The following is a 12,368-nucleotide window of genomic DNA, read 5'->3' on the forward strand; positions in this document are numbered from 1 at the left end:
ATTTATTTATTTGAGAGAGAGAGAGAGAAAGTGGGGGGGTACAGAGGCAGAGCGAGAGAGAAAATCACAAGCAAACTCCCTGCTGAGTATGAAGCCCAATGCAGGGCTCGATCCCAGGACCCCTAGATCATGACCTGAGCCAAAACCAAGAGCCCAATGCTCCACTGACCGTGCTACCCACGCACGCCAAAGATGAATTATCTTTCAGGTACTACTTAGGATTTTATAGCTTTTTCTTCTTTGGTCTACTTTTTTGGCCATTAACTGCTGATCGATAACTCATGGAAGACCAAAGGATGACATAAATATTGAAATCTGCCCAGAAATTATGAGTGTGTTTGGATGACGAGAAAAGAGCCTGGTCTAGGAAGTCCAAAACTGGTCACATGCAGGCTTGACCTTGTGCTCTGTAGATGGGACCACTGTATGTTCCTGTCCTACCCGGAAGGATGACCTAGTAAAGCCCAAGGCTTCTACTGAGTTTTTTGTTTTGTTTTGTTTTGTTTTTTTAAAGATTTTATTTATTTATTTGCAGAGATAGAGACAGCCAGCCAGAGAGGGAACACAAGCAGGGGGAGTGGGAGAAGAAGAAGCAGGCTCATAGCGGAGGAGCCTGATGTGGGGCTCGATCCCATAACACCAGGATCACGCCCTGAGCCGAAGGCAGATGCTTAACCGCTGTGCCACCCAGGCGCCCCAGGCTGTAGAGCTCTTAATTCAGGAATTTGCAAGCTGGAGAGAACAGTTGTTGTCTTGCATGAAGGTGGGTCTCTTTTTTAGGGGAAAAGGAAGAAGCGCTGAAGTGGGATTTAGGTGTATTCAAGTTCTTCTAGGTGTTTCAGTATTTTATTTAGTACTTGACTCTCCTGGAATCTAAAAATAGCGTCCTTATTTTGGGAGGGGGTGTGTTCGTTATTTTTCTGTTGAGGTAAAATCCTCAAAACCTAGAATTTGTCATTTAACCATTTTAGAGCGTACAGTTACGCGGCTTTGACTATGTTTGCAGTGTTGTGCAACCATTACCACCGTCAGGTTCCAGCATGTTTTCAACAACCCGAAAGGAAACCCTCCCATCCCTCCCGCTGCCCAGGCCATGGCAACCACTAATTGACTTTCTGTGTCTATGGACATTTCACAGAGATGCACACATACAATATCCTTTTGTGTCTGGCTTCTTTCACTTCGTGTGTTTTCAGGTCCATCCATGGTGTAGCATCTATCAATGCTTCATTGATTTTTACGGCTGAGTAATAGCTCCGTTATATGGATACACATTTCATTTATCCACTCATCTGTTGACAGACATCTGTGTTTCTGCCTTTTGGCTGTTGTGAATAGTGCTGCTGTGGACATTTGTATACAAGTTTGTATACACCTGTCTATGCTTCTTTGGGGTATAGACCTAGAAGTGGAGTTACGGAGTCATGCGGTAACTCTATGTTTAACGCTGAGGAACCACCAGCCTGCTTTCTCAGAGGCTGTGCTGTTTAATGTGCCCACCAGCAATGGACGAGAGTTTCAATTTCTTCATATCCGCACTAACACTTCAGATTTTTTTTAAATTTTGGTAATAGCTATCGTAGTGCTGTCTCATTGTGGTTCTTTTTGGCATTTCCCTAATGACTAATAATTTGGGTATCTTTTCATGTGCTTATTGGCCATCTGTGTATCTTCTTTGGAAGAATTTCTGTTCAAATACTTTGCCCATTTTTTTAACTGGGTGGTTTGTCTTTTCGTTGTTAGTTTATAAGAGTTCTCTACGTGTTCTGGATACTAGGCCCTTATTGGGTATATGGTTTGCAGATATTTTTTTTCCCATTCTTAGGTTGTCTTTTCACCTTTTTGATGGCGCCCTTTATGCAAAAGTTTTTAATTTTTTTTTTTTAAGTAGGCTCCATGCTCAGTGTGGAGCCCAGCACGGGGCTTGAACTCACAGCCTGAGATCAAGACCTGAGCTGAGATCAAAAGTCGGATGCTTAACTGCCTGAGCCACCCAGGCTCCCCAAAAGTTAATTTTGATGGAGTCCAGGCTACCTACTTTTTCTTCTGTCGCTTGCGCTTTTGGTGTCGTATCTAAGAAACCATTGCCAAATGCAAGGTCATGAAGATTTGCCCCTGTGTTTTCTGTGAGTTTTATAGTCTTGGCTCTTACATTTAGGTCTTTGATCCATTTTGAGTTAATATTTATGCATGGTGTGAAGTAAGGCTCTGAATGTATTCTTTTGTAGGAAATCCCGTTGTCCAGCACCATCTGTTGGAGATACTGTTTGTTCCAAGGGCCTTGGAACCCTTGTTGAAAATCAGTAGGCCCTAAGTAGATGGCTTTATTTCTGGACTTCATTTCTTTTCCGTTCACCTATCTGTCTATCCTTAGGCCAGGACCATACGTTTTGATTGTTGTAGCTTTGTGGTAAGTTTTGAAATGGGGAAATAAATGACTTTGTTGTTCCAACTTTGTTGTGCTGGATTGTTCTGTCATTATCTGTGTGGCTCACATAGGGGGCAGGGATACACCTTTTTGCTGTCAGGGGCACCATCTTCATTATCCAAATGAAGCAGGTACAATGAATTATTAAGACTCATTTTACTGATGAAGGTGAACTAACTTGCCTGATGTTGCATGGCTGCTAAGTGGTCGTTATGGGTTGAATTGTGTCCTCCAAAAAAAATATGTTGATGTCCTCCTAACCCCCAGTATCTCAGAGTGTGACCTTATTTGGAGATCAGATCTTTACAGAGCTAATTCTGGATCCCTTGAAATTCCATATACATCTTAGGGTCATCTTGTCAATTTCTGCCAACAAGCCAAGTGGGATGTTGATAGGGATTGCAGTGACTCTGTAGATCACTTTGGGAAGTATTGCCATGTGAACAGTATTGTCTTACAAGTCCGTGAACACTGGATGTCTTCCATTTATTTAGGAACATATACATTTTGAGCTAGCTAAAACAATAAACTTGATCAGTGCAATTCTCAAGCCTTGAGGTATTCTGTTAAACAAGCCTTGTTTCAATGTGTCTGAAAAACTTCTTAAAATGTTTAACTATTTTAACCTTTAACATGCAGGTTACCAAGTAGAGATGAACCCTTCTTGGAGGAGCTTTAAAAGCATTGGCTATTCACGCATTCAGTAGCTATGTGAGTCCCTACAACATGCTAGTACTGCCCTAGGCATCAGGGCACAGCAGAGAGCCAAACCAATAAGACCCTGCCCACATGGGACCAGGGGAGAGCCGGACGATAAAATATATGGGGTGGTAGGCAGTGATGAGTCTGTGGAAACAGTAATGAAGGAAGGGGATGGTGAGTGTTAAGGATGTATTGTGCTATTAAGTGGGGTCTTTAAGGAAGGCCTTGCTGGGAAAGCACCCTTTGACCAAATGCAGAGGCTCTGGTGTGTCTGAGGCCAGTGAGGTCACAAAGCAAGCGAGAGATGGGGAGAGTGTAGGACACAAGGCCATAGAGGTAAGGGGTGGGGAGGGCATCCAATCTTGTAGGTCCTTTAAAACTGGAGTCTGACAGTGGCCACTGAGTCAGGGGCTGGGGGGTGCCTTGGAGGGCAGCTGAGCCAGTAGCAGGTTCCAGCTGCTCTGTAGGGGGTAGGAATGGGTGGGGGTCAGGCAAGGTAGAAACAGGGAGACGATTTAGGAGCTGTTGCTGTAACATAGGTGGGCCAGTGGAGAAGGCTTTGGATTTTGAATATAATTTGAGGGTATAACAGAATTTGTTCATGGATTAAATTTGGGATACAAGAGAAAAAGAGGAGTCAAGTAGGACTTGCAGGTTTTCTCCCAGAAGCCACGAGATGCAATGGGGAAGGAGCCTGGGGGAGGACCCCGCTCCATGGGTGGGCAGGGAGACCAGGGGTTCATTTTGGGACGGGCTAGTTTGAGGTGTCTGGTCAATGTCCCCATTTGATGTCTGTAGGCAGTTGGATATGAGTGATACTGAATAAAAGTTTAAAAGGACAACTTTTCGTTATAGTTGGCACCCAATTCTGTGTAATGGTGCTACTGTGTTTTCTGTTGCCATGTATGATTAAGTGATGAATGAAAAAAATTGCAGAACATCAGTGGGATGAGGTGACACTGTCCATCTTTGCCTCAGCCCTGCCTAGGACAGCTGACATTCCTAGAGAGCATACCATGTGCTAAGGACTTGACGTGCATTATTTTATAATATAACATATTTGGAGATTGGTCTCAGACCAAGCAACTCTCTAAGATGAGAGCCAGCAAGTGCAGAGAGAGCTCAAACCCTGGCTGCTTGGCTGCCAAGCCCATGCTCTTGAGCTTTTTTCATGTCACTATTCGTGTCGCTCACATAGGGGGCAGGGTTACACCTTTTTGCTGTCAGGGGCACCATCTTCATTATCCAAATGAAGCAGGTACAATGAATTATTAAGACTCATTTTACTGATGAAGGTGAACTAACTTGCCCGATGTCACATGGCTGCTACGTGGTTGTTATGGATTGAATTGTATCCTCCAAAAAATATATGTTGATGTCCTAACCCCCAGTATCTCAGAGTGTGACCTTATTTGGAGATCAGATCTTTACAGAGCTATTCGAGTTAAAGTGAAGTCATTAGGGCGGGCCCTGATCCACGCTGACCGGAGTCCTTCAGTTTGGATGCAGACACAGACGTGCGTAGAGGGACGACACCATGTGGACATGAAGGCAGAGATCTGGCTGATGCGGTTATAAGGTTAGGAACACGAGAGATTGCCAGCAAACTGCCGGAAGCAAGAAGAGCAGTCTGGAGCATATTCTGTCTCGTAGCCCTCAGAAGGAGCCAGCCAGCTAACACCTTGATCTCAGACTTCTGGCCTCCAGAACTGGCAGACAATCCGTTTTTGTTGTTTAAGCTGTCCAACATGTTGTGCCGTGTTACCGCAGCCTGGCAAACTGATACAGTGGTAGGAACAAGATATACTGAACACCTAGGTGCTGGGGATACAGCATTGAACACAACGTTCATAAGGCTTTGTTGGCAGAAGGCAGACAATGAGTAAATATGTGATATCAGCTGCTGAATGCAAAGGAAAAATAAAGCAGGCAAGGGAAATGGGGTAGGGAGGAAGGAAGGTGGGGTATTATTCAGACAGAGATGGCTCTGATAACGTGACATTTGAGATTTGAGCAGAGGCCTGGATGCAGTGAGCGAGCTGGCGGGGAGACCATCTGGGGCGTGGGCCTGGGTCCAAGGTACAGTGGGGGGCGGGTGTGGCTGGGGTGGAGAGGTGATAGGAGACGAGGGAGGAGAGGTAGCCAGGGCAGGTCACACTCTGCAAGGGAGGAGAAGCCATTGAGCAAGGTGACCGCTGCCTTCCTTACCTGCTGGAAGCATCCCTCAGGCTGATGCGTGGGCAGTGAGCCTGAGCGTGGGAGCCTGCTGGGGTGGCAGTGGGCAGCCCGATCAGAGTTGCTGGGGCAGAGATTTGGGAAGGTGCTGGATGGAGCAAGCCCCAATCAGTGTCGATGGTTACTTAACTCCTGGGAGACTCACCACTTCTGCATTCAGGGAACCTGGTGAGAGTTTATGTGAATGAGGAATTTAAGGCCTTGGCAATGGTCAGATTTCTTGGACTCATGCATGTACCCAGAAATTCAGTGAGTAAATTAGTGACGAATTAGTAAAAGATCTTTATGATGTAAATAGCAACAGTATTGTAGGTTAATAGGAAGGTTAGGTCAAGGTGCTTTTTAATTAAGGTAGGTGATTGTTGGTTATAAAACATTAACCATAGACAGAACAGAAGGCTCACCTAGCTCAGCTCTTGTCAGATGAGAAAACTGAGCCCCAAGAGGTCTTGGTTTGTCAGACTATGTATGAGTTCTAATTGTTTCAGTTTTTAAACTTTTGGTGTCATATTCAGAATTTTATGTATTAGAGAAAAGTTTACCTTTTATGGCTTTCAGGTATAGCAACATGAATAGGGTAATTTTTGCTTAATTGTTTATCTGAGACTTCAAGCCATCATCTCTCACTGATTATTTTTAGGTCAATTTTAATAAATAAGTACATATTGAGCCCTGAACCCAACCATTTGCCAAGGCTGGGTTACAACTTTGATTATGGAAACAAAGGATAGTAGAAATGAATAAACTCTGTGCATTTAAAAACCTTATCTATGGGGCACCTGGGTGGCTCAGTCGGTTAAGTGTCTCCCTTTGGCTCAGCTCATGGTTACCGGGGTCCTGAGATCGAGTCCCATGTCAGGCTCCCTGCTCAGCGGGGAGTCTGCTTCTCCCTCTTCCTCTGCTCTTCCCCCACACCCATGCTCCCTCTCTCTCTCAAATAAATAAATAAAATCTTTAAAAAAATATTATTTTTGAAACTCCTTTTTTTCTTTTTTAAAAGATTTATTTATTTATTTGAGAGAGAGAAAAAGAGAGAGAGAATATCTCAAGCAGACTCTGTATTGAGCACTGAGCCCCACATGGGGCTGATCTCATGACCCCAAGATCATGACCTGGGCTGAAACCAAGAGTCAGATGCTCAACTGACTGAGCCACCCAGGTGCCCTGAAACTCCTTTTTAAAAGACGTCATAATGATCCTAAACGAAGCACCTTATTTTTGCTGCTTTTTTTCAGCACCCTACCGTTTCATGAAATGGCCAGAAAGCAGGTGATGTGAATAGCAAGAGAAATAAGAGGTGCTGGGTATTGTTAGTTTCAGCTTCTCAAGTCTTAGCACTTAAGGACAACACCTCCTTGTTAAAGCAGAGTCTCGTTGTGGCATTTCAGAGTTAGCACTGTGTTATTTCCAGAAGAATGTGGGCTGGAGATGAGACCAGGTGAACTGTTCTGGTCTACAGCTGAACTGATCAGCTTTGGGACCCTTCCACCTGGAAACTCGACGAGTCTGAGCTGGATCCTGATTTTAAGTAGCCCTAACCAACTACTTTTCTCTGTTAGATAGCAACTATTAGTTCAGATAAAGCCTCTTTAGTCTGAGGTCTGTACTAGTCGGCTAAGCTGTCATAGCAAAATCCCACACACTGGGTGACTTAACAGAAATTAAGTTTCACACAGTTCCAGAGGCTGGAAGTCCAAGCTCAAGGTGCTGGCAGATTTGGTTTCTTCTGAGGCTTCTCTCCTTGCCTTGTAGGTGGCCCCCTTCTCCCTGTATCCTCACACAGTCTCTCCATTGTGCATGTCTGTGTCTTAATCTCCTTTTACAAGGACATCGGTTAAATTGGACATCACCTAGACTGTGACATTTTACCTTAATTGCTTTTCCAAAGGCCCTGTCTCTAGATTCAGTCACATTGTAAGGTATGGGGGGTGAGTGTTTCAACGTAGGAATTTGGGGGACAGAGTTTAGCCTGTAACAGGGTCTGAGAATGAAGTGCAGATTGTCTCCATGTACCAGTTTTTTCGAAAAGCTCCTTTCTGATGGAATCCCAGATGGTTTTCCATTGCACCCCTTATGGAACAGTAGAGCGTTACTTCTTTGATCTTATTTTTACTGCCCTGCAACATTGTGAAGAACTTCACTTCTGGCATGTGTGGTGATTCGATGTGTGCCAAGAACTTCCCGACTGTCTTAGTCTGTGTGAACTGCTATAACAAAATACCCAAGACCAGATTCGGAACAGCAGGCCTTCTTCTCTCACAGTTCTGGTGGCTGGGAGTCAAGATCAGGGCACTGGCAGATTCAGGGTCTGGTGTGGGCTGCCTCCTGGTTCACAGATGACCTTCTTCCGTTGTGTCCTCACATGGTGGAAGGGGCCAGGAAGCACTGTGAGGTCCCTTTTATAAGGGCACTAATCCCAATCATGCAGACTCCACCCTCATGACCTAATTACCCCCCCCACCCCGTACCATCACATTGCAGGGCACAAACATTCAGACATAACACCAATGATTCATGTCCCATCTGACTTCACCTCACAAGCTCTGCACCAGCTTTCTCGTAGGGGCTTTGTTGTGGGGTATCCTTGGGCAGGGGGGTGTTGTCCTTCCAGTTGGCCTTTCCCATGTGTCTCCTTATGTCCTCCTCCCCACCCTCTTCCTCTTTCCAGTGAGATGCGGTTTAAATCACTGCTCCTGATCCCTCTGGACAGACTCCCTCTAGCCAGTGACCTGGGGCAGGACCTGAGCCCCTCTCAGCCTTCATTGTTTATGAATTGCAGCTCTGAGCCTATGTGACACCTGGTTCCTTCTTGTCACCTCACTGTGAGGGGCCATTCTGTCAGAGTGTGGTACCTCAGTTTGCGGCAGTTGTGTCCGTGAGTTTCCAGAGATCTTCTCCTGCCACCTATGGCAGTGACCCCGAGGGGTAGAAGCTGTCAGGGAAGTGTGGTGCTAGGGTCATACTGGAAAGATGTGGCCTGAATGCCTTCTGGGAAGAGACCGAATTGGAAGGTTGTCTGTGGCGATTACTGATTCTTCACGTGTCAGCAAAGTAGAACTGTTCCTTTGCAGGACGGTGGTAAGCACCAGGCCCATTTGCTTCTGGCAATGTGCCGATATTCTTGGCACCAGAAGTTAGAAGACGTAGCTAATAGAATGTCAGGTAGAACTCCCGATCCTGCTGTGGCAGAGGCTGCCAAGTCCCTTGCTGCTGTTCTATCCTCCTTCTTTTGGTAGGTGATGCTTTGAGGCTCAGATGGCATATTATTGCTTCTTACCCTATCCCACGTTATCCGGAAGGAGCTGAGGAGCTGCAAGGGTGTCGCCGATTCGGGCTTGTGGGAGCTGCCTCACTGTGAGCCGCCCAAACCCATGTCCGCATAAGGCTGACGTGGTCCTTTTGGAAAGAACGTTTCTCTGCTGAAATCAGGAGCCTGATACGCTTTCAGTAATTTATAGCTAGGGTAGAGTATATATTTTGCATGTGAACAGAGGATATTTTTGCTGTTCTTTGAGATCTGCTGAAGGGGTGGAAATAGTCCCGATTTGGGCAGGTGAGTTGTTCCTGCAGTAATCTAATGGCAAAAGCACACCTGGGGGAAGAAAAAGCTCGTCGAGCAGAATTGAGTTTATGGATAAGGAAAGAGCTTGCCGTCTGCTTAAGTTTTATAAATTCTGTCAAGAAAGTTATGAAACTAGAAATTTCATGTCAGGCCATGGTAAGGAAGGTGTTGTGGGCTGACTTATGTCTCCCCCATCCCCACCAAACTCCTATGTTGGAGGCCTGAGCCTCAGTGTGACTGTGTCTGGAGACACATCTTCAGAGAGTAATTAAGATTAAAGGAGGTCATTCCTTAGGGTGGGGCCCTGATCCAGTAGGTTGGTGGCCTTACAAAAAGAGGGAGAGAGCGAGAGAGGTCTGTCCTCCGCGTGGTGAGCACACAGCAAGAAGGTGGCCCTCCGCAAACCAGGCAGAGAACCAGTTGGCTAGCACCTTGGTCTTGGCCTTCTGGCCTCCAGAGCGGTAAGAAGTAAATTCCTGATGTTTGAGCCACCTAGTCTGTGATATGCTGTTACAGCAGCTCGAGCAAACAAACACAGAAGGAATTAAGTTAAACTCGGCTATTTGTCCAAAAAGGACAGCTGATTGAACGTGAACACCTGTATTCAAGCTTGTATGTGAGCCAAATACAGGCATTCCCACTTATTTATCTTTTTTTTAAATGGTCTTTTCCTTTTTCCTTTTTTTTTTTTTTTAAAGCTTTGCTGACATGGAATGAAGTGTACTTAAAGTGTCTAACTTGATGAGTTTTGACATGTGTATATCCCTGTAAAAGCATCTCCCGTTGAAGATAATGGGCATGTATCTGTCACCCCCAGAAGTTTCCTCTCCTCCCTGTCTCCCTCCCCTGCTTCTCTGCCCCCATCTCCAGGCAGCTGCTGATCTGCTGGTTTGCATTTTCTACAATTTTATATAAACAGAATCGTATGGTATGTGCCCTTTTCTCCCTGGTCTGGCGTCTTTCGTTCGGCAACACTAGTTTGAGAGTTATCCGGGTTGTCGTTAGAGTGATAGTTCAGTCCTTTTTACTGCTGAGTAGGATGCCGTGGATGCATACCACTTATTTGTCCATTTTCCTATTAATGGGCATTTTGGGTTGCTTCCAGTAGATATATATTTAATTTTTTAAAAAACTGGCAAATCGTTCTCCAAAGTGGTTGTATCATTTTATTCCCTTCCAGCGGCGTACGGGAACTCCAGTTATTCCATATTCTTGCCAACGCTCAGCATGGCCAGTCTTTATTTTAGCCATTTTAGTGGGAGTGTAGTAGTAGTTCTTTGTGGCTTTCGTATTCCCCATTTAAATGACTACCAATTAGAGGGGCGCCTGGGTGGCTCAGTCAGGTAAGCGTCTGCCTTCAGCTCAGGTCATGATCCCAGGGTCCTGGGGTCAAGCCCCACTTCGGGCTCCCTGCTCAGCGGGGAGCCTGCTTCTCCCTCTCCCCTCAACTCCTGTGCTCTCTCCTATCTCTCTCTCTCCGTCTCTCGAATAAATAAAACCTTTTAAAAATAAATTACTACCGATTAGAGAGTTAGTACGTGATCACCGTAAATTCATGTTAATCTTCTAGAAATACAATACAAAGATAACCATAAGAATCTACACTATTTTATTGTATGGAATAGGAAAAAAGCGAACGTGCCCACCCTCGGTAGGCGAGTGGCCGTAGAAGTCCTGCTACCCCAGTATGACGTACGTGACCATCCAAGTGAGGGAGCCTTGTATTTACCAGTGTGAGAAAGGCTCATGATAAAACGGGCAAAAAAAAAAAGCTAGTTGAACAGTCATATATAGCTCTAGTCTTGGATGTGGGGGAGAGAAAAAGAAGGGGAGTATTGTATGGAAGGGGATGAGGCCTGGAAGCCCTTATTGCTGGACTGGTTTGCTTCTGGGCTTTCCTGATTCTAAATGGAGCTCTCATGAGCATCTGTGGGCACGTGGCCGTTTCTGCCGATGTACATCGCCAGAGGCGGAGAGGCTGTGTCAGTGGGCGTAGAGTTAACCCTCGGACACACGAGTCTGCGATCTGCTCGTCGGTCTGCGCTGCTGCCACAGCCACGGCCCTTATGCTGCTGTGCTTTCGAGTGTCTGTCTGGCAGGACTGGGTTCTCTACACCATCCTAACCCTCTTCTGTTTCAGAATCTTTCCACTGTTGCCAGGCTGTTTTCAGACTCATGAACTTTAGAATGATACGTGAAGTTAAATCTTGGGGGGCGGGGGGGGTTGATTGGCATGAGGTAACAATGACAGCATGTTTGGGGAAGAAGTGACATCTTTACACAGTTGGCCCTCCCGCATTCTCTTCATTGAGGAAAAAGGATTCACTTTTGTCCCTAAGAACTTCATCATTTTTCTTACATAAGTCCTTCCCGTTTCCTAAATACATTAGATATTGTGTACGTGTATTTTGTTGCTGTGAATGGGTTCGTTTCCCACTCTGTGTTTCAACTGGTTGTTGATGTGTACAAAACGATTAACTCACAGAGTTTGGAAACTGGCCATCTTCATGAATTTACTTGGTTTTTTTTCAGCTAATGGTTTTGAGTTCTGTGGCTAGACAAGCTTACATATCGTCAATCAATACTGAATTTGTGGGGGTTTTTCCTGGTGTTTTGTTAGCATTTTCTGGAACAGTGTTAAATAATGATACTTGGAATGTATTAGTTACGGTAATGTCAGCTGCTGTAACAAAGCCATCAAAAACTCAGGGCCGCCAATAAGATAGAAGTGTCTCGCTCCTCTCTCAGTTCAGCATGGTGTTCCAGATTGGGCAGCTCTCTTCCACATGGTTATTCTAGAGACTCAAGCCTGGGACTCTGCCATTTTTAACACATGGCTTCCAGAGTTGCTCTGTTCGCTGCCGTTCTGTTCCACAAGAAGGAGGAGAACATATAGGAGTGTGCATAGATCTTAACGGCACACATTCCCTCCACTCCTGTCTTCAAGGGAGAAAAATATTCTCTGGTGGAGCAGCCAGGGCCCGGCTACCACCTTTACCACAGAAGCGGGGAGCATGATTCGGGTGGACGTTGCAGTCCCTACCCCCACGTGGCATGCACTGATTTTGATGGGGGCGTCTCCTGTTTCACGATCATCTCAGCCCCGCAGGCCCATCGGATTGCTGTCCCCCGAGACATCAGTTCAGTCTTTGTTTACTAACTTAAATGACTTCTTATCTTTATATGGCCAGAAAGGATGCCATTTCATTACTTGATCAGTTCGTAAAGTGTTGAATTGCTTTTCTCAGAACAACACAGTTCTGCCTGAACATTTTATTCACGTGCTTTTAGTGATGACGGTACTCAAACTGAATCTCCCAACGCCTGAGATCGGCCTGGGAAGTAAATCTGCTGGAAGGTACGTGAATTCAAATGTTGTGGATTGAAGGAAGGAGAGAGCTCTCAGGCTCGCGTTCAGGCTCACCACTTCCTTCTGAGATT

The 12,368-nt window shown here is 45.5% G+C and overlaps 1 protein-coding gene across 4 annotated transcripts in view; it reads left to right on the forward strand.

Annotated features, from left to right (window-relative positions):
• Positions 1–12,368, forward strand: part of DOP1B (DOP1 leucine zipper like protein B) — a 102,617-nt gene that overhangs the window by 6,778 nt on the left and 83,471 nt on the right. The gene's annotated exons all lie outside the window — the stretch shown is intronic.

The sequence above is a fragment of the Ursus arctos genome, unplaced genomic scaffold (genome assembly GCF_023065955.2).
Source record: "Ursus arctos isolate Adak ecotype North America unplaced genomic scaffold, UrsArc2.0 scaffold_4, whole genome shotgun sequence".
Taxonomy (NCBI): Eukaryota; Metazoa; Chordata; class Mammalia; order Carnivora; family Ursidae; genus Ursus; species Ursus arctos.